The following is a 20,904-nucleotide window of genomic DNA, read 5'->3' as shown; positions in this document are numbered from 1 at the left end:
TTCAAGAAACAACTACACCTCATTGTAGAAGCATATGTGGATGACATGGTCGTAAAGACCAGAAATCCCGACGACATGATTGCGGATCTAGAAGAAACCTTCGCAAGCTTACGAGGATACCGATGGAAACTGAACCCAACAAAATGCGTGTTTGGTGTACCCTCTGGAAAACTATTTCAGTTCATCATCAGTCATCAAGGAATCAAGGCTAATCCTGAGAAAATCACTGCCATCACAAATTTGCACGCCTGATCGTGCATCAAGGACGTCCAGAAGCTGATTGGATGCATGGCGGCCCTCAACAGATTTATCTCAAGACTTAGGGAACGTGGATTACTCTTCTTCAAACTATTCAAGCGGCAAGATAAATTCTAGTGGATCGAGGAGGTAGATCAAGCCCTTCTACAACTGAAGGACTTCTTATCAAAGCCACCAGTCCTCACATGGCCTACTCCCAATGAAGACTTGCTGCTCTACATCGCCGTGATTACTAATGTCGTCAGCACGGCCATCGTAGTCGAAAGACAAAAAACCAGGCCATGTATACAAAGTATAGAGTCTCATCTACTTCGTCAGTGAGGTATTGTTAGATTCCAAAACCAGGTACCCGCTAGTTCAGAAGTTGCTATACACAATACTACTCACCTCGCGAAAGCTACAACACTACTTATAGGAACACAACATCTCCGTCATCATAGACTTCCCCTTAGGAGACATCCTCCACAATACAGATGCAATGGGAAGAATCTCCAAATGGGTAGTAGAACTCGAAGCTTTGTCCCTAGAATTGAAGTCAAAGACTGCCATCAAGTTGCAAGCACTTGTCGATTTCATGGCAGAGTGGCGAGTCAAGTACCCACATTGGCAGAACATCCAAAGCATTGGGTCATGTACTTCGATGGATCGCTCAAGCATAAGGCCACTAGTGCAGGAGTGCTCTTAATCTCTCCCAAAGGCGAACAACTTAAATATGTGTTGCAAATCTTTTGGGAGGTATCAAACAATGAAGCTGAATACAAAGCACTTTTGCACGGGCTCTGCCCGGCAGTCTCGCTAGGAATCAAGTGGCTGTTGGTATACGACGACTCACTGGTAGTCATCAATCAAGTCAATGATGAGTGGGATCACCACAAGGTAACATGAATGCATACTGCCTGGAAGTAAGTAAGCTAGAGAATAAATTCTCTAGTCTATAGATTCACCACGTGGCTTGTGATAACAACGTAGCCGCAGACATCTTGTTCAAGCTCGAATCTACTCAACCATGAACTACACAAGCCATCCATAGTGGAGCCAGCACCATCAAAAACCACCGATCAAGGTCATGATGCACCAGATCGGGAGGTTATGATGATCAACGTAGACTGGAGAACCCCCTTCATCGACTACATCAAGGAGCACAAGTTACCTCTAGAGAAGATAGAAGTAGAGCAAGTCTCGTGGCGCGGCAAGAACTACATTCTAGTTGGGGACAAACTATACAAATGAGCCAGATCGTTAGGAGTACTCATGAAGTGCGTCTCACGACAAGATGGCAAAAGTATGCTGGAGGAGATCCACAACGGCATATGTGGCAACCACGTATCCTCAAGAATGATCGTGGGCAAGGCTTTTAGAGTAGGTTTCTACTGTCCTACAGCTCTTGCTAACACCAAAGAACTAGTCCACCGATGCCAAGGGTGTCAATTCTTCGCCAAGCGACAACAAATCCCTCCCTACAAGTTAATCACCATACCACCCTTGTGGCCCTTCGCATGCTGGGGGCTAGACATGATTGGTCCTCTACCTATGGTGCTTGGGGGCTTCAACTGAGTACTTGTAGCAATCGACAAGTTCACCAAGTGGATCGAGGTGAAGCCGGTGACCTACCCGAAGGCAGATAGAGTACTCGACTTCCTCGACGAGATCATCCATCGCTACGGCTTCCCCAATTGCATCATCACAGACCTGGGCTCGAATTTAAACAACCACGAGTTTTGGGAGTACTGTGAGAACAGCGGATCGATGACTGGTACATCTCCGTCGCTCATCTGCGGGCCAACAACCAGGTTGAGCGCACCAATGGCATGTTACTAAAAGCTCTGAAGAAAAGACTACACGACATTAGCAACACTAAAGGTGGCAAGTGGCTCAAGGAGTAACCCAATGTCCTCTAGGGGCTTCGCACACAGCCATGCAAGCCTACAGGGTAGTCACCCTACTTCCTGGTCTATGGAATAGAAGCCGTCCTCCTCGCCGATGTCATGTGGAAATCTCCAGTAGTCGAGCAATACGAGGAGGGTGCAGCAGAAGAAAAAGGGTAGATCTGAGAAGGGAAATGTTTTTTCAGGGAGTAGCTTGCAAATAGTCTCGGACTTGTTTCAAATTGGCTAGTTTTAAAATGTTGACAACTTTGAAAATGCATAGAAACTAGTACAAACACGCTAAAAATATGATTCTTGTTGCATTGGATTCATTGTGAAGTCTAGTTCATTTTAGAGCTGAGTACCTTTATGGTTAATTTACATCTAGAATCTAGGGAAAATGATGTGGGTACCTTTATGGTTTATTTACATGCCTTTTTAGATTTAATATGTTAAATGGTAGTTTAACTTGTTTAAGCTATATCTACACATTAAAAATTGATTTGGAATGAATCCACCTCACATAGTTTTGTGTTGTTGTCTCCTGCTAGTGAGATTTATTTCATGTTTATTTCTCATCAAAAGACTTGAATCTTACAAATTCATGCTTGTTTAGCTTATTGTGTAAAATGGTTTCTTTCGTCGTTCTTGTGTGATTTCGTATTGTTGTTAGCAAGGTTGTTTTCTTACTGAGTGATTTCTTACTATTTCTTTTATCATTCCATGCATTTCATGAGTATTTGCACTCATTAGCATCCTCTCTAATGCATACACACATTTCATTCCCTTAGAGAGCAAATTATCGTAGAACGTAAACCTTGAGCCAAGGCCGGCATAAAAATCGAGCTTGAACCCAAAAAGAATTAAGACCAACCACTTAGCTTATAGTCGCTTACTGTTTAAAATGAAAGCGTAACTAGGCGTCACTATGAGTTTCTTCTAAGGTATCTTAACACTTTAGTAGAACCTATGTTTTACTGTGATGACCTTCCTAGCCTTGCTGCCATACCTCATCACTCGAGTAGTGTAAGTTAGTAACTTAATCTTGCAAATTTGCTTAGTCCTGGTTAGTCATAAAATGACCATTGGATAAAGGAAATGGCAGCAGGATAGTCGACACTTTTTCTAATAAGGTTCTTCCTTGATGTGGTTTAATAAACTTAAAATATGATAAATAGTTAATGCTCAATAAATGTTGGAAAAATTACAGTAGCCTCTGTTAAGACTTGGGAACCTTCTGTAAAACCTGTAGATTCAGATTGTCATTGAAACCTGAGTTAAAAATAGATCCTTACAATCTGCCATAGGGTACTGTTTGAATTTTAATATTTGTTGTAGAAGTCCAATGAGTCCCAAATTTTTACAGTAACTTACTGATGACTTTAAGAAGCCTCTTAAACATTTTCATCCCCAGATCACACTTTATGCAACCAGAAACACTTTTGAAGTTAAAGCTAGTTAAATGGAATAAAAATAGTCTCGGTACGGCGTCGTTCCGGGATCGTTGGGTATTGTATGCCCAGGCAAGTGGGACCTAGCCATGTGTCAGGGATTGATGGGGACGATTGACAAGTGAAGCAAACCTGGCGTGTTACGCAGATGTCGTGGGGTTAGGTTCACCTTGCATGGTTTGAAAACTCGATTCGAATCATCTGCCTCTCACAGTTTGAGACTACTTGACTACACTTCTGCACTGAGTAAGAAGAGGAACAAAGGATGATGAATATATTGATGCTTGAATTAAATTGCTTGATCACATGCTTGCTTAGAATAAGTGCTTACCTAGAATGGATAATCAACTAGAACCTAATGCTAAAAATTGAAAGTAAGGACCCACTTTAGATGCTTTTGGCAAAACAAACCCCTCAGCCAAAAAGCCTTGCATGTCTTGAAGTCGGTGGAGTAGTTACCACCTGACGGGTAAGCCTTGTTGAGTATTAGTATACTCAGCCTTGCTTGTGGCTATCTTTTCAGGTTTGTTGTTGACTTGGTTGCTAGTGTGACTCGGCTGTCCCAGCTCTCTATGGGTTGGACGGTCGAGTCGAACCCATCCTCGGACGGCGAGGATCATGGTTATTGATGTCATGGTTGGCTTCGCCATGATATCTTGTATTGATGTTAGCTTCCGTTGAACTTTTATCTTCTGCTGTTGAACACTCTAAAAACCTTGTTTGAATTTCGAACTTATGTTGTAATAATGAATTCAGACTTATGTTAAATATTGATGGAATGTTGTAATCTCTGTAACCCTCACCTTCGTGTGAGCATGCTTGACTTTGATCCAAGTTAAGTGGTTTATTGGGTATAACCCGACAGACTGCTAGTTTAACTCGATTAATGTGTCTGCTCGCATTTGAGGCGAGGTTGAGTACACTTTAGCCGGGTTAATCGGGGCGGTTCCGCCACACATAACCTCCCGATCTAGCGCACTGTGGCCTTGATCGGTGGTTTTTGGAGGTGCTAGCTCTATTATGGATGGCTTGTGTGGCTCATGGATGAAGACCCTAGTTGGAACTTGAGCACGAGTAGATCCGAGCTTGGATAAGACGTCTGCGGCTATGTTGTTGTCACAAGCCACGTGATGGAACTCCAGACCAGAGAACTTGTCTCTAGTTTTTGTACTTCTAGACAGTACGCATCCATTATCCTTGTGGTGATCCCAGTCATCATTGACTTGATTTATGACCACCAGTGAGTTGCCATAGACCAACAACCGCTTGATTCCCAACGAAACTACCAGGCGGAGCCCGTGCAGAAGCACTTCATATTCTGCTTCATTGTTGGATACCTCCAAAAGCTTTGCAACACATATTTGAGTTGTTCACCTTTGGGAGATATTAAGAGTACTCCCGCGCCGGCGCCCTGGAGCTAGAGTGATCCATCAAAGTATATGACTCAATGCTCTGGGCATTCTGCTGGTGTTTGAACTTGATTTTCCCACCACTCTGCCATGAAATCGACTAGTGCTTGCGACTTGATGGCAGTCCCTGACTTGAATTCCAAGGATAATGCTCCGAGTTCTACTACCCATTTAGAGATTCTTCCTATTGCATCTCGATTGTGGAGGAGATGTTGTGTTCCTACAAGTAGTGTCATAGCTTCCACGAGGTGAGTAGTATTGCATGTAGCAGCTTTTGAACTGGCAGGTACCTAGTTTTGGAATCTGACAACACCTCGCTGATGAAGTAGATGGGCCTCTGTACTTTGTATACATGGCCTTGTTTAGGTCTTTTGACCATGATCGTCGTGCTGACAACATTAGTAGTCACGATGATGTGGAGCAGCAAGTCTTCATCTGGAGTAGGTGCCATGAGGACCAGTGTCTTTGATAAGAAGTCTTTTAGTTGTTGAAGAGCTTGACCTGCCTCCTCGGTCTACTGGAATTTATCTTGCCACTTTATTAGTTTGAAGAAGCATAGTTCCCATTCTCCAAGTCTTGAGATAAATCTGTTGAGGGCTGCCATGAATCCAGTCAGCTTATAGACGTCGTTGATGCACGATGGGGCGTGCAAATTTGTGATGGCGGCGATTTTCTCAGGATTATCCTCGATTCTTCGATGACTGATGATGAACCCAAGTAGTTTTCCAGAGGGTACACCGAACACGCATTTTGTTGGGTTCAGTTTCAACCGGAAGCTTTGCAAGCTTGCAGAGGTTTCTTCCAGATCCAGAATCAAGTTGTCAGGATTTCTGGTCTTTACGACCATGTCATCCACATATGCCTCTACGTTGCAGTGTAGTTATTTCTTGAAGGACTCCAAGATGGCTCATTGGTATGTGGTGCATGCATTCTTCAACCCAAAGGACATTGTAGTATAGCAGAAAGCTTCATACGGGATGATGAATGTGGTCTTGATTTGGTCTTCTTCTATGAGAGCTATCTGGTGATACCCTGAGTAGCAATCGAGGAAATAGATTAGAGCACATCCAGTCGTCGAGTTGATGACTTGATCAATCCTAGGGAGCCCGAAGGGGTCCTTTGGACAGTGCTTGTTGAGGTCCGTGTAGTCGACACACATCCTCCACTCATTGTTGTTCCATTTTCGTACCAAGACAAGATTAGCCAGTCACTTTGGATGGTAGTCTTCTTTTATGAAGCTAGCCGCGAGTAGTTTGGCCAACTCTTTTTTGATTGCTTCCCTTCTATCTTGGGCGAATCAATGTAGTCATTGTCGCTTGGGCATAACTTTGGGATCCACATTTAGTGAGTGCTCGATCAACTCCCTAAGCACCCCCAGCATATCAGATGGCTTCCATGCAAAGATGTCTCGGTTGGCCCAGAGGAAGCTGACGGTTGTATCTTCGTATTTGGGGTCTAGCCCTGAGCTAATTAGGGCAGTCTTGGAGCTATCGCCAGTCTTAAGGTCAATGGATTTGTATCGACTTCATTTGCCAGCTTGACCTTGGTTTCCCCTAACTTCTTCTCTGGAATCTTGAGTTCTATCAGGGACAGTTTCTTGGAGGTGGCGAAGACTTGCATCATGGAATTTGGCACTTGAGTAGTCGCTGCCAGCTCCACAGCATCTGTGTCGCAGTCGTAGGATCTTTTCAAGTCTCTTGGATCCCGGCATATTAAGTACTATGTACACATAATGTGGGACGACCATGAATTTGTCCAATGCAGGTCTTCCAACGATAGCGTCATATGAAGTTTCGAAATCGGCTACCTCGAATCAGATATACTTTGTCTGGTAGTGTTCCTTGGTCCCGAAGGTAATTGGTAAAACCACCTGACCAAGGGGTACGGCCATGTTGCCTTGGACAATCTCGTAAAACGGAGAGTTCATCGGGGTAAGCATATCCGTAACATCTAGGCCCATCTTCCTCAGAGTCTTGGTGAAGAGTACGTTCAGACCACTACCGCCATCAATGAGGACCTTGGTAAGTCGAGAGCACACGACTATTGGATCCAGGACAAGAGGGTAACGCCCTGGGTCTGAGAAATGAGTCCATTGATCCTTCCTTGAGAAGGTGATTGGCACCACGGACCACTTAAGGAATGTAGGCATTGCTGGTTCAATGGAGATGATCTCTCGGAGGTCTAGTTTCTGGGACCGCTTTGTAGTAGTACCTGGTGTGCCGTCGAAGATGACATTGATGGTGTTGGACGGGTTCTAGAATTTGCCGTTGTCATCAACGTCTTCATCTTCTTTGGCGTTGCCCTTGTCCTTTGCTCCAGAAGGTTTTGGCAGATCTATCATGACTACGTGAAGGATATAACAATCCATCGTAGAGTGCTTAGACTGTGGGTGCCATGGGCATTGCTTTTTTAGGAGCTCCTTGAATGGAGTCCTTTCGTGGTTCCCGCCACCTTTCTTTGAAGAATAGGACATCACCGCGATAGTATTGTCTGGCTTTCTCTTGCAATTTTGACCACCCGAGTAGTTGCCTCGGTTGTCATTATTGGAGCGATCGTTGCGGTTCTTGTCGTTGCATTGGTCATTGCTCTGATTGTTGTTGTTCTAGCCTCTATTACAACTACATTCGAACCTCTTAATCTCTTTCTCTTCTTCATCCGCTCAGGCTTGTATCATGATCTTGAGAGATTTGATATCCTTCGGGTGCCTCCTACCAAAATCTTGGAACATCCAGCGGTCGTAGAGACCATTTTGGAAGCAATCTATGGCATCCCTCTCTGTGATGTCTACAATAGTGGCCTTCTTGTTGAAGAAACAGTGTAAATAACTACGCAGGGTCTCGCCTTGTTGTTGTTTGACTTGAGACAAGTTGATTCTGTTGCTAGAATGTTGCATTGCTCCTGTGAAGTTGTTTGTGAATGCCACCTTTAGTTGACTTCTAGGGATTCGAGCCATCTGAGTGGCCCTGACTCCATGCAGATGGGGAAGTAGATGACTTTTGTGTCGTCATTTCCTCCCGCCACTTGTACTAACAATGAGTAGCACCTCAGCCACTGGACAGGGTCTTGCTTGCCATCGTACTTGGTGATACCTGTAGGCTTAACTTGTCTACTAGGACCATCTTTTGTACTCGTTTGGAGAAGGTGGGGAACCTGTCAGAATCTTCTCCTAAGTAGTTGGCTTCCTGCTCGCGCTCACGACAGTGCCCTTTGATAATGTTACAAGCATCATGATTGTTGTCGATCTTATTACTCAGGTCATGTACTAGGCTTTCAGGCTCTTGATGAGCCCACAGTGGCCATGGCCTCCCGAGGGTTCTACCCGACAACTTTCTACCCTGTGCTGACTTGGTCTAGGGTTCTCGAGTCTGGGTAATTTGTTTCGACTTGGTCTGCCACCATCATTGCTACTTGGTCTGGCACTACTGTCGTGATGGGATGTGGTCCATCGAACTGAGTGTATCGGGCTCTGCTGATCGAGTTGTTCATTCGCACGCTCCGTCAGGTGAGCCAGTTGCCTGGTGTACTTGTCTTGAGGCATTGCCCGAGTAATCAGGTGAATAGATGCAATGGTGGCGAGAGGGGTATGATGCTGACGCGATTGAACTGCTTCAAACACATGATCCAAGTTCATGATGGGTAGTTTGTTTGCAAGGCGGCAGCGACACTCTGCCCTTGCAGTGTTTCTTGCTCACCAACGATTCTTTTGAGATTTAGTCTCTTCTCCTTCCATGTTGGTGGTGAGTTCATCCAGCAAGACATCATTTGGGTGACGTTCGTATCGCGGATTCCTTTCTGGTGGTTCTTCACCTTCACCATCTTGTGCAGCGATGATGGTGAGGAGTTCTCACTCTAGAGAGAAACTACTAGAACTTGACGTGATGACCTCTGTGGAGCCATCTTCTTCATATATAGGCGAGAAAGGGGTTCCCTCCTAGTATGGGAGATTATCAAGGTAGGCGACAATGGAGTAGAGGTGATGACTAGGCCATGTTGTGGACCTGATAATGGAGTCTCCTTGTCTGTATCCGAGTAGTAGTCAGGGTCCTTGATCAAATCCGAGTTGAATTGTGATCAAGACAGGGTGTCTTTGTAGACATGACTCGAGTTTCGGAGTCCGTATGGGAATCGACTTGTGTTGTAGACCGATTCAGATGATGGCTTGAGCGCTAGCTCGTGGGAACCAATCCGGCTGGTGGGAGAAGTCGAGTTGTACTTAGACTCATCCCTCGATCCTCAGAAGGGGTCAAAAACTTCATTGAATTTTTCAACGAACTCCTCCAAAGCTTGGCGATGAAGGTCGATGTCATACTACTTCTCCTCCAGGGCCGGTGCAATGTGGCGGTGGAAGTTTCCAGCGCCGTCTGTGATGCAAACCTAGGAGTCAAAGACGAACGTCGCGCCCGCTTCGAACGTGACGGTGGGCTTGATGATGACTTGAGCCATCGTGTTCGCCAGTGGATCTTTGGTGAGACCCCCTACTTGGCGTGCTGACCGTCAATGTTTAGACCCAGCAACCTACCGAGGGGGTACCCGAGGTAGTGTTTTATGTGTGGCACTCACCGAGATCAGCAACTCGAAGGTGAACTCAAACACACAATTTAGATAGGTTCAAGCTGCTTATGTCCCGTAATACCCTACATCCTGTGTGTCGGTTGGATTGTATTGATTGAACTTCTTTGGAGGGGGTCCCTGCCTCACCTTATATTGCCAGGGACAGAGTTACATGTCGGTTGTTTACAAGAATACTAGCCGTATTGCATTAGAGAATTCTACTCTAATTGCTACAAGTAGTTTTCTTAATCCTCGACTAGTCCTTGTCCTCCACATAGACCACGCCATCCTGCACTGTAATCTCCATATCTGACACATCTCGGTGTACAGCCCCATATTGTAGGACTGTCCAAACCTTTTGGTGAGCTCATAGATGTATGGACAATAGCAAGGACCCCCTCCAAAGAAGTTCAATCCAATCAACACACATGACATAGGATATTACTCAATCTAGCAGCCCGAACCTGTCTAAATCATGTGTCTACTTTGACTTCGAGTTCCTGATCTCGGCGAGCCCCACTAAACAAAACTATACCTTGGGCACCCCCCTCGGTAGGTTGCCGAGTTTAAACACCGATAGATGGTGCGCTAGGTAAGGGGCCTCGCCGAAAATGTAATGGAGAACTCGATGGCACAAGTAATCATCAAGCCAATAGTCACGTTCAAAGCAGGCATGACCTTTGTCTTTGGCTCCTGGGTTTTCATCAAGGAGGGGTCAGTTACTTTATTTCCTACTACCGCACAATAAAGTCACTTCATCTCGGAGTCAATAATTTTGGTCTCCTTCATTCTTCCCGAGACGCGGTGGCTCATCCAATACTGAAATACTTCTAGTATGGGATTGCAAATATATTTCCGTTGCCTGTTTTCTTCCTTGGCAGTTTTCTTCCAGAATTCCTTTAAATCTTCTTCTTCCACTTCTCCATATATTGGGCTTTTGGATTGAAACCTAGTAGTATTGTGATTGCTCCATATGTAATAATCTTCACTTCATCCTTTATTCTAAAGGATAGGCATGGAATTTCTTCATTTGTCTCTTCATGGTCATGAACATCTCCACGGCCACATCCTTGTGTACACTGATGGGGCAATTAATACCGAATTGCACCCACCCAATATTTCCCAGGAGCTTGTAAATATCATTATGAAATCTAATATCCTGAAGAAAGTCGTTGTTGAAGTCATGGTTGGTGACGATTCTCCCTTCAATATTCTTCAGCCGCTCTTCCTCCTCCTTGCTTTTTATCATGAAGCTGTATGCCGAGTTCTTTTTGATGAAGCCCCAAGCAGAGCAAGTTGCTATCGTTGAAGTGTCTAGTGCGACTTCAGGAATTCCACACATTTATCGAACCGAATGGAGGAGTTTCGTGTATTCATCCCACCAAGCAACATACGATCATTGTGTAGTGGTGCTACGTCAACGTCCATGCCTCGCAGTGACTCAGAGACAGAGTGCCGCCTCAAAGCACTTGATGTAGATGATGCTTCGACCGACGAGCAAGACTTCTTTGTCCTCCTGAAAATTCTTCCAAATCTCTTTGTGGTTGCACACTCAAGAAAAACAGCTCATCAGGGTTTCTTGCCGATGAGAAAATTGCACAAGAACAAGGACTAGCAAGAGGTGATTGCTAAAAAATTTTCTAGTGGCTGGAATTCTTTGTATGAGTGAAGTTTTGAAATTTTCAGAAGTTATTCAGAGGTGTTCTTGGTGTGTTGGATGAAAAATATGATGAACAAGTGAGAGGGGGGGTACATACCAAAGGGGGGCACCTGGAGGCTTTAAAAGACCTCAGGCCGATCGGCCTGAGGCACACCAAGACAATCGGCCTAGTGGTTTTCCACCTCATTTGCTTGTCATTTTTCTTCCCATGCTTGCTTGGCCATCATTGCACTGAATTTTCAGGTCTTTCACGTGAATGCATCGCCCAAACAATCTCCTCCACTCCTTTATATTGTCACTTTGTTGAAAATCATGCACCTATGTGTCATAGCCTTGTTGTTTCCTCAATTTCACTCAATGCTTTATCCTTTGAGCTACAACAAACAAGTATGTCGTGGTTGTTGTTGTCGACATTGTTAACGTTGTTGTTGGTAGGTGGGTTGGTGTTCTGCTCCAACTCTTCTTCACAGATTGGCTCCATCCGACCTCCTGCGCAGTCGCCTCGGTGGTGGTCGCATCTGCTATGCCGGATCAGCTCCGAGAGTGCCGGGTAGCTATGGACCGAGAGTGTGCGGACTGGCTGTGGGCCCGCTCCTCGATCTGAGTGTTGGCGACATGGATACACGCTCGGATCCGCTATATCTACTCGAAGTCTGGAAGGTTTTCCAATTTGGCAAACGCAGCCACTAGGTTGGCCTAGGGTGTAGTGATGACACTATGGATAGCCTCCGCAAGGTCGGCTAGTAGATTACGAGCACATGAGTCTATCTCGGGCACCGCTCTAGTCGACGTTGTCGCCATTGTTGCGCGGTGGTTGGCACTGGTCACTTGCTACCTCCGCGATAGCAGCAAGTTGCTGTTGGGCATTGGCTTGTTCCTGTTAGCACCATGTCGCGTGGTTCTGGTTTCTGGCGTTGCAGCCTCCTTCCTGAGAAGAAGTTTCACCATCCCTAGGTGGCTCATCGGTGGAGACCATGAAGGTTTCATGATTTGGCATGAAGCTGTTGGAGGTATGCCCTAGAGGCAATCATAGAGATGATGATATTCCATTTGTATCCATGATTTGTATATTGTGTTCATTGAATATCCTTTAAAGGCTACTTGAATTGATTTGCAATTATGTGAATTGTATGTGAAACTCTTTACTTGTATGGTTATTCTAAAGTTGTCCCTAGTCGGAGTTCATGTGAGGACACACATGAATATTAGACTAGCACATGTATTAGTTGATGACTATATTTCACAAGTCATGGACATGGAGATGTTGAACTAATAATGTGGACACATGTGGAGACATGTGCTAGGACTGACCCAACACGAGAAGTAGTTCTTTCTTTAAACAACATATACGCTTTGTTTTTTAGACCTGAGATTGTCGCATGTATTCTAGATGTGGATCGACCTACTTAGGGGCTATCAAACGCTACGCCGTAACAGGGTAGTTATAAAGGTAGCTTTCGGGTTTGTCAAGAAGCATGCTATGAGACATGGTCAATCAAGATGGGATTTGCCCCTCTCTGATTGAGAGTGATATCTCTGGGCCCCTCGAGTGATCGGATCCGAAAATGCATGGCCATGCTACGTACGGTTAAGAGTTAACCTACAAAGGGATTCCGGATCACAGGATCGAGAAAGAGCGGTCGGCTTGTAGCTAGACCAAATATCGTGAGGCAAAGGGAATAGCATCTATATTATGTTGTGATGGTTCGTCTGATATGATCTTCGTGTGCGTATAGGAGTTGGCACGTCTTGCTAGAGGCTGCTACCGACTATTGGGCTGAGTAGGAGTACTCGGGCCATGTCTATACGTATCCGAACCCATAGGGTCAAACACTTAAGGGGCTGGAAGCCCAATTCGGATCTGATCCGAGTTGGATTAGGTTTAGAAGTGCTAATGGGCGTTGGATCCAGAGGCCCGTCAGGAACCTCTATAAATAGAGGGGTGGGGGCGCCCTAGGTTGGACACCTTTTTGGCGACACACACCTGCCGCGCCTCCCATGCCCTCGCCTATTGCAACTCGCGGATCTAGCAGTCCGGCTTGCGACCCTTCCTCCCTGCACGTGTGGATACCTTGGAGGTGTTGCGCCTGCAGCACTTGGACGAGCCGCCGACGAGCCGCCGACAAGCCACGACGAGCCAACGACGAGCCGCAGTACCGGAGGCGATCTTGCTGCACGTGGACGAGCTGCTGGACGTGATCGACTACGTTGATCGACTACGTACGACTACGTGATCGTCTTCACTGCATCGACACATATCTACATCTTCCGCACCAGTAGTGCGTCGAGTGGTAATCCCGTGATCCTTATACGGCAGTTCTTCCTGGTTATACGCGGTAGAATTTTTGTATTGCGCTAGTGTAGCCTACCTCGTATCTCAACAGTGGTATCAGAGCCGTAGTTGCTTAGTTTTGGATCCGGGATGTGTGCATATGGAGATATGCGAGTTTTCCGTTTGATCTATGTCCTGGTTTCGTGCCCTTGCTGCAATGGTAGTGTAACGACATACTCCTACCGGTCGGTTTCCGCCATCGGAGTTAAGTGATACACGTAAATCCAGTTGCAGTGAGCGAAGATCAATATGATTGGTCGAATCGAAATCCAGGGTCATATGCCAGGCGCATTAGATGTGCAACAGTAGATGAGATCTACTGCCGAGGTCGGGATTTTTGCCGTTTGCGTATGCTTCGGTAAATCAGCCGTAACTTTTCGGTACGATCTCGGATCGGGGCGAATTTTATATGAAAATTGATCTACAGAAAAAGTTACACATGAAATTCAACCGCTTTGCCGTTATCAGCGAAATTAGATTTCCCAAATTCGGCTTGGAAGATGGAGTTTCAGGCATCCAAAGTTTGGAACGTTAGGACGCCTAACTCTGTTTTGCAGGATGTATGTATGTATCTTGTGATCAGTATGGCCCCCTTGTGTATGTGATGCATGTGTGTAACTCATTCGTGACCTGCGTGTCGCGCGTACGGCAACACGGCAGGAGCCATATGTGTTGTCACTTTATTGTATTTAATGGTCTGCGTACCAATCTGTGATGATCCAAGCAACTATGTAATCTTCATTACTAGATTCTTTACTAGCTATTAGGCGTAATAGCATGCTCTAGTTCTTGGAGGACTCATCACCAGGAGGATGGCACACATGGAACATGGAGATGGAGATCACCATGGTGAACAGGTTCTATGGAGATGGAGATCACCATATAAAAACGGGCCATACTGTGTCACAGCTGTGTGAATGCTATTCTGTTTATGTTTTACTTTCTGCATGCTCTGATGTTAGAAGTAGAACGATCCCTCACAAATTTTAAGTTAGTATGCCCTCCCAACTAAAACTTGCACCGTCCCATGTCTTGTACAATTAGTGGTGGGTCTATGAAATTAGGGTGCCACTAGTTTTCCTTGACTAGACGGGTTTGTGTCGGACACTTACACGCATAAGGGTTGGTTTGCTTAACAAGGTTATCTTAACGGTTAAGGACCTTGGGGCATAAAGGTTGGGCGCCGAGACATAGAGATGTCACCCAACAACAGGAGTCATATGTGATATGATTAGCAAAAGTTGCTTACCGATCTACCTCGTTTGCTAGCGGTGATGCTAAAGCTCACTAGTAGACTTGTTAGTTGTGGATCCTGAATCACTAAGTTTCAATAGAGGGATATTGATTTTAGTGGGAGTAGATTCTGTTAAAATAGTTTAATGTAATTTGCTCTATCATGGATACGTTTGTCTTAGTGTATTTTGCATTACTTTTGTTATAGATTAAATGGCACCTAGCAACACCACCACATCGTTTGCTTTGCGTTCGGTCCTTGAGAAGGACAAGTTGAATGGAACAAACTACTCGGATTGAATCCGTAACCTGAGAATTGTTCTCAGGGCCGATAAAAAGGAAGATGTTCGAGACACCCCACTACCACCAGTACCTGCTGATGATGCATCTGCTGCCGTTAAGGCTACTTACAAGAAGGCATTTGATGCTAATCTTGAGGTAAGCTACCTTATGCTTGCTTGCATGGAACCCGAGCTGCAGATGCAGTTCGAAACAAATCATGAGGCACACGATATGATCGTGGCGCTCAAAGACATGTTCCAGACACAGGCTAGGACCGAAAGGTTCAATGTGTCCAAAGCCTTTCTGGAGTGCAAGCTAGCAGAAGGCGCAGCAGTAGGACCACATGTAATCAAGATGGTTGGTTACACTCAGCGATTGGAGAAGCTGGGCTTCCCAATGGGCAAAGAGTTGGCCATTGACTTCATTCTTTCATCTCTTCCGCCTAGCTATGGGAACTTCATCTCGAACTACCATATGCATGGGACGGAGAAGGGTTTGAATGAACTGTGTGGTATGCTCAAGACAGCAGAGGTAGACATCAAGAAAAGCGCTAGTACCAGCCATGTGATGGCTATACAGAACAAGCCTAGCTTTAAGAAGAAGGGCAATTCTTGGAAGAAGAAGGGCAAGGCTGGAACGTCCAAGCCAAACCCAGCGCCCAAGGTTAAAGCTGGACCTGGACCTGCTCCAGACAAAGAGTGCTTTTACTGTCATGAACTTGGTCACTGGAAGAGAAACTGCAAGCAGTACCTAGCTTCGTTGAAGAATGGCGGAAGTAAGAGTACTTCTACCTCAGGTACGCTTGTTGTTAATGTTATAGACAACATATTTCTCGCTGATACAATTATTAATTCTTGGGTATTTGATACCGGATCGGTTGCTCATATTTGCAATTCGATGCAGGGAATGATAAGAAGTAGAAGCGTGGAAAGAGGAGAAGTTGATTTCCGCGTGGGCAATAATGTAAGAGTTGCTGCGTTGACCGTCGGGACGATGCAACTCCACCTCCCGTCAGGATTTATTATGGAGTTGAATAATTGTTATTTTGTTCCTAGTTTAAGTCGAAACATTTTGTCTCCTTCATGCTTGATGAAGGATGGTTATTCATTTGCGAGTGAAAACAATGGTTGTGTGATCTCTAAGAATAATATGTTTATGGCTTTTGCACCCATTGTGAATGGATTATTTGTTTTAAATCTTGATGGTTTACCTGTCTGTAATGTAAGTGCTAAAAGGCCTCGGCCTAATGATTTGAGTCCTACCTACTTGTGGCATTGTCGTTTGGGTCATATAAGTGAAAAGCGCATGAAGAAACTCCATTCTGATGGACTTCTAACTTCGTTTGATTTTGAATCATACGAGACATGTGAGGCTTGCTTGCTAGGCAAGATGACCAAGACGCCTTTCACAGGATTTCCTGAGAGAGCAGTAGACTTGTTGGAACTCGTACATAGTGATGTATGCAGACCAATGAGCACGACGGCTAGAGGAGGATTCCAATACTTCATAACTTTCACTGATGATTTTAGTAGATATGGCTATGTCTACTTGATGAGGCACAAGTCTGAAACCTTTGAAAAGTTCAAGAAATTTCAGAATGAAGTTGAAAATCAGCGTGGCAAGAAAATTAAGGCCTTACGATCTGATCGTGGAGGCGAGTATTTGAGCCACGAGTTTAGCAATCATCTAAAGAGTTGCGGAATTGTTCCACAACTTACGCCGCCTGGAACACCTCAGAGAAACGGTGTGTCCGAGCGACGTAATCGAACTTTGTTAGACATGGTTCGATCAATGATGAGCCAGTCGGACCTAACGTTGTCATTTTGGGGATACGCTCTAGAATCAGCAGCATTCACACTTAATAGGGTACCATCTAAATCCGTAGTTAAGACACCATATGAGATATGGACTGGAAAGGTTCCTAGTTTGTCTTTTCTAAAGATTTGGGGTTGTGAAGTCTTCGTCAAGAGACTTCAGTCGGACAAGATCACACCCAAGTCGGATAAGTGCATTTTTGTGGGATATCCAAAGGAAACTTTGGGATATTATTTCTACAACCGATCAGAAGGCAAAGTGTTTGTCGCTCGGAACGGGGTTTTCCTAGAGAAAGAGTTTCTCAAAGGAGAAAAGAGTGGAAAGACAGTGCATCTTGAAGAAGTTCAAGATGAGCCGATCGGGCAAGAACCAATGAGTGATGCTAATGTAGCAGAACAAGTTGAGATACCCATGGCAAGAGAAGCACCGTCACAACCACGAAGGTCAGCAAGGCTCCGCAAAATGCGGGAAATATTATTGTTGGACAATGATGAGCCTGCGACATATGCAGAAGCAATGATGGACCCAGACTCCGAAAAATGGCAGAGTGCCATGCAATCCGAAATAGAGTCCATGGGAGACAATCAAGTTTGGAACTTGGTTGACCCGCCTGATGGTGTTAAAGCCATAGAGTGCAAGTGGATCTATAAGAAGAAAAAGGACATGGATGGAAATGTTCACATCTATAAAGCACGACTTGTCGCAAAAGGTTTTCGACAAGTTCAAGGAGTTGACTACGACGAGACCTTCTCACCCGTAGTGATGCTTAAATCCATTCGGATTATTCTAGCTATAGCTGCATATTTCGATTATGAGATATGGCAGATGGATGTCAAGACAGCTTTCTTGAATGGAAACCTAGCTGAGGACGTGTATATGATACAGCCCGAGGGTTTTGTCGATCCGAAAAATGCTGGAAAGGTATGCAAGCTTCAGAGATCCATTTATGGATTGAAGCAAGCATCTAGGAGTTGGAACATTCGTTTTGATGAAGTGGTCAAAGGGTTTGACTTCACCAAGAACGAAGAAGAGTCTTGTGTTTACAAGAAGGTTAGTGGGAGCTCTGTAGTATTTCTAATCTTATATGTGGATGGCATATTACTGATTGGAAATAACATTCCTATGCTTGAGTCCGTAAATACTTCACTGAAAAATAGTTTTTCAATGAAGGACTTAGGGGAAGCAGCATATATTCTGGGCATTAAGATCTATAGAGATAGATCGAGAAGGCTTATAGGTTTAAGCCAAGATACTTACATTGACAAAGTGTTGAAGCGGTTCAGCATGGAAGAGGCAAAGAAAGGGTTCTTGCCTATGTCACATGGCATACATCTCAGCAAGACTCAGTGTCCTTCGACTGCTGATGAGCGGGATCGCATGAGTAGAGTGCCATATGCCTCGGCTATTGGATCTATCATGTATGCAATGATAAGTACTCGCCCAGATGTTTCATATGCACTAAGTATGACAAGCAGGCACCAATCTGATCCAGGTGAGAGTCACTGGATAGCGGTGAAAAACATTCTTAAGTACTTGAGAAGGACTAAAGATATGTTCCTCGTCTATGGAGGCGAGGAGGAGCTCGTTGTAACAGGTTACACCGATGCTAGTTTCCAAACTGACAGAGATGATTCAAAGTCACAATCAGGATTTGTGTTCACGCTGAATGGTGGTGCTGTTAGTTGGAAGAGTTCCAAGCAGGAGACGGTGGCCGATTCTATGACAGAAGCCGAGTACATCGCGGCTTCGGAAGCCGCGAAGGAAGGTGTTTGGATAAGGAATTTCCTCATTGAGCTTGGTGTGTTCCCGAATGCGTCCAGCCCATTGAATCTCTACTGTGATAACAATGGGGCAATTGCGCAAGCAAAGGAGCCAAGGAACCACTAGAAGAACAAACACGTAATGCGGCGATTTCATCTCATTCGAGACTTCGTTAACCGGGGTGAGATCAAGATATGCAAAATACACACGGATCTGAACATTTCTGATCCGTTGACAAAACCACTCCCGCAGGCTAAGCATGATGCGCATGTAAGAGCTATGGGAATTAGGTACCTTCTAGATTGACTCTAGTGCAAGTGGGAGACTGTTGGAGGTATGCCCTAGAGGCAATCATAGAGATGATGATATTCCATTTGTATCCATGATTTGTATATTGTGTTCATTGAATATCCTTTAAAGGCTACTTGAATTGATTTGCAATTATGTGAATTGTATGTGAAACTCTTTACTTGTATGGTTATTCTAAAGTTGTCCCTAGTCGGAGTTCATGTGAGGACACACATGAATATTAGACTAGCACATGTATTAGTTGATGACTATGTTTCACAAGTCATGGACATGGAGATGTTGAACTAATAATGTGGACACATGTGGAGACATGTGCTAGGACTGACCCAACACGAGAAGTAGTTCTTTCTTTAAACAACATATACGCTTTGTCCTTAGACCTGAGATTGTCGCATGTATTCTAGATGTGGATCGACCTACTTAGGGGCTATCAAACGCTACGCCGTAACAGGGTAGTTATAAAGGTAGCTTTCGGGTTTGTCAAGAAGCATGCTATGAGACATGGTCAATCAAGATGGGATTTGCCCCTCTCTGATTGAGAGTGATATCTCTGGGCCCCTCGAGTGATCGGATCCGAAAATGCATGGCCATGCTACGTACGGTTAAGAGTTAACCTACAAAGGGATTCCGGATCACAGGATCGAGAAAGAGCGGTCGGCTTGTAGCTAGACCAAATATCGTGAGGCAAAGGGAATATCATGTATATTATGTTGTGATGGTTCGTCTGATATGATCTTCGTGTGCGTATAGGAGTTGGCATGTCTTGCTAGAGGCCGCTACCGACTATTGGGCCGAGTAGGAGTACTCGGGCCATGTCTATACGTATCCGAACCCATAGGGTCACACACTTAAGGGGCTGGAAGCCCAATTCGGATCTGATCCGAGTTGGATTAGGTTTAGAAGTGCTAATGGGCCTCGGATCCAGAGGCCCGTCAGGAACCTCTATAAATAGAGGGGTGGGGGCACCCTAGGGTGGACACCTTTTTGGCGAAACACACCTGCCGCGCCTCCCACGCCCTTGCCTGTTGCAACTCGCGGATCTAGCAGTCCGGCTTGCGACGCTTCCTCCCTGCACGTGTGGATACCTTGGAGGTGTTGCACCTGCAGCACTTGGACGAGCCGCCGACGAGCCACGACGAGCCAACGACGAGCCGCGGTACCGGAGGCGATCTTGCTGCACGTGGACGAGCTGCTGGACGTGATCGACTACGTACGACTACGTTGATCGACTACGTACGACTACGTGATCGTCTTCACTGCATCGACGCATATCTACATCTTCCGCACCAGTAGTGCGTCGAGTGGTAATCCCGTGATCCTTATACAGCAGTTCTTCCTGGTTATACGTGGTAGAATTTTTGTATTGCGCTAGTGTAGCCTACCTCGTATCTCAACAGGAGTTGCTCTCATGATCGCTTTCACAGGGATTTGGCATCAGGACGATGCGGGGCACCTAGAATTCACCACAGTCCGGAAACTAGGTAGGTTCGGGCGGGTCTCCAGATTAGATCTAGAAAGCCTGGTCGAGTTTGGCGGAGTACACGGTAGCCGAGTTCCATAGACCAAAGGGGGCGCGGGACGGACCCTGCGCCGACCTTGTTAAGCGTAGCGCCACCTCAGATAGATCTATGCACTCAGCAATGGTGTTACTGATGCGATCTAGCCCCACGATCAGGTCGGAGGGCGTGGGTAGGTGGGCCAAAGCAAGTAGATTAGAACCCTCTCGGAGAGAGAGAGATCACCAACCTGCTGGGCAAGCGGCATGATGATCCTTGGGTGGAGGTTTCGCTCCGCTGGAGTAGATCCAATGGACGACGAGTTGGTGGTGGGTGCGGAGTCGACAGAGACTGCCAAGTCAATGGAAGAGGTTGTGGGAATGGAATCCGCCAACATGGTCCTGAAGCGAATTTGGATCAGGTTGGTAGGGTAGCCCTTCATGCTCTTGGGTTAAACAATGCTGGGGCGGGATGCCATCGAG

The sequence above is a fragment of the Setaria viridis genome, chromosome 9, assembly GCF_005286985.2.
Source record: "Setaria viridis chromosome 9, Setaria_viridis_v4.0, whole genome shotgun sequence".
Lineage (NCBI taxonomy): Eukaryota > Viridiplantae > Streptophyta > Magnoliopsida > Poales > Poaceae > Setaria > Setaria viridis.
The sequence above is the reverse complement of the archived record's forward strand: the minus strand, read 5'-3'. Positions refer to the sequence as shown.